This window comes from Tupaia chinensis, unplaced genomic scaffold, assembly GCF_000334495.1.
Source record: "Tupaia chinensis unplaced genomic scaffold, TupChi_1.0 Scaffold139677_1, whole genome shotgun sequence".
Lineage (NCBI taxonomy): Eukaryota > Metazoa > Chordata > Mammalia > Scandentia > Tupaiidae > Tupaia > Tupaia belangeri.
Genome location: NW_006199558.1, coordinates 293,432 through 295,994, shown reverse-complemented (window position 1 = coordinate 295,994; position 2,563 = coordinate 293,432).

Below are 2,563 nucleotides of genomic sequence, written 5' to 3'. Positions count from 1 at the left end.
GTGTGGGAGTCCAGTGCCCTTAACCACCATGCCACCTGCTGGTCCCTTAAGCTCATAACTTCTAAATATTACACTAGAACTCCCCCAATGTTAGCAATTAGTTTTTATTATAGCACCTGTTCTCTATGTCAAATGAAAAATAAACCAAATCCAACATGTCAACAGATTTATCTAGGAAAAAAAAAAAAGTTGACTTGTTTTATTTTCCATGTATTATGTTTTTTCCAAATAGTGACACCAAAAAAAGCTAAATTTCATCTGGAAGGTTATTTTGGGGGACCTCAAATTTGGGAGTTCCTTTCCACCATGTCACCAACTCCAAAGTGGTGAACTAGAAGTCCAGCAGAGAAAGACATGAGTTAACTTACTATAGAATCTCTGCTGATGGCCGGGTGGAGAATGGTCCATACAGTCAGCAGATACGAGCACAGGTTTTATACACAAAGAGCAAAGCACGCATAAATCAGATAAAGACATACATCGTTTAGGGATTTTAATATCAGATCAGCTTGTTAGTTAATAGAATGAGCAGGGTGTGTCCCGGTTAGTGTCTGGGGTTTAGTGCTTCTACTCTTGTAATGTTACTGTGGGAGAGATGTGAGAACAGCCCCAGTCAACAGGCCAGTTCCACGAGAAAAGGAAATGGTCACAAGGGGCTCATGAGGTCCAACTGGGCCAGCAGCCAGATCTCAGAGGAATAGAGCAAAGAAGAAGGGAGGAGGAGAGCTCAATGTATGGAGTTACCCTCCCTCCATCCCAACATTCACTCTCGCACTTTGTGCACAGTCTTTTCACATGTCATTCTTCCACCAGTTCCCCAGAGTGGGCGTGTGAGTCAAACGTTGCATCCATATCTCACTAATACAATGGAGAGCATGAGTTCCAAAACATTAAGACAATTATGAAGTGGTTAGCAAGGCACACTTTCCAGGGCATTTCAGAAGTTGTTGATAAAGGGAACTCAGAGCATACCCAGCAGGTGGATTTGTGTGCTTATGCAAGGGTGCTGGCCCAAGGAATGCAGTCCCCACCCTCTCACCCCTAGGCTTAAGAATGATAAAACAAATGTTCTAGTGGCACAGGCAAAGGGATGTCCCTATTATCAGTTAATATGCAAGCACTATTCCTAGCTTGGGACACTAAGGAAACACTCTGGGGAGATCTCCTCAGCTTAGTATACCATGCTCAATCAGGTCTGCGGCACTTTGATCCATGACATGGAAAGTGAGAGGAGTCCTAAACTAACACATGTTAATTATTAATATGCCATTGGTAATAGTAACTGGGCCAGGATTTGCAAGTAGCCTTCTTCATTATCATCCTCACCAACTCCAATAAATCATTTACTTCCCTTCTTTGACTACTTGATGATCTTCAGAAAGATGCCACTGCCATGATGGCAGTAGAGTTGAACTGCAGGAATTAGAAAGGTCACCACATTGAACTTCTCTAAGCCACAAATAGAGGCAGGGTGAACCAGAGTTATCAATCATCTGGCTGTGGGCCTTCAAATGGCTGTGGGAGCTTGGGTATGAGCAAGAAGTCTGCGTAATGGCCTTGTGCAGGAACCTCATGGAACACTGTTGCCAAATACAAGGTCACACACCAGAGCACAGGGCTACAGGAGTATAACATTCATCTGAAAAGAATTTTTTTAATATCCCAAAATGACCTTTAGCTACTTATATTTATTTAGACACTAAAATTTATGGTACTGTTCCCCAATGATTCAGGTAAAATGCTTATATTATTACTGAATTGACCTTTCCAGCATTCCACCAGTGATCTATGACAAAATATACCCCTTTGTCATTAATAAATAAATAAATACAGGCCAATTAAATGACAGGTGATTTTTAAGTTGGCTATGTCCAAATTTGAAAAATCAAAACTCTCTTGATCAGAAACTTTATATTTTGAATAGGCACTTGAATATGAGCTAAATGTCAAATTTTATCTAGCCTCCTTCCCTGTCCCCCCACTTTTTTTCCACAAGACAATTTTGGATGCCCTCATGCTGAGTCTCATCACCCATCAGAACATTTAACTTTAAAACTTCTGACAGATAGGCTTGGCTTATGAATCCATTTTCATAATGTTCAAATATCCACATCAAGGCTCCGGCTTGACAAGTGGGCTCTTTTTTTTTAATCGCATTATACACCAGCAGGAGTCTTCTTGCTAGTTACATTTTTATGCAAGAATTAGGTATTTGGAGATTCCCAGGTCAGTGTAATCAGCTGTAATTTAAACTTCTTTTTTTTTTTAATTTTTTTTTTGTTAATGATCTATCAGCTTTTAGAAATGGGCTATTATCACTTCCAAATGAGACCAAAAGAATAAGAAAGAAAAGCATTATGTCATATTTTTCCTATATCCTCAAACATATTATTCCAAAACCTATCGCTAAATTACAAAAGGTAATTTCAAAAATAGGCTCATAAACTATATTGGGTCATTGGGAAAGTCATGACGTATTTCTGCACAGAAAAGCATAAAAAATAAGTCATGACTTCCCGACAACTTAATATATTTAACAGGCTTTTCCTTTCCCTTCAACAAA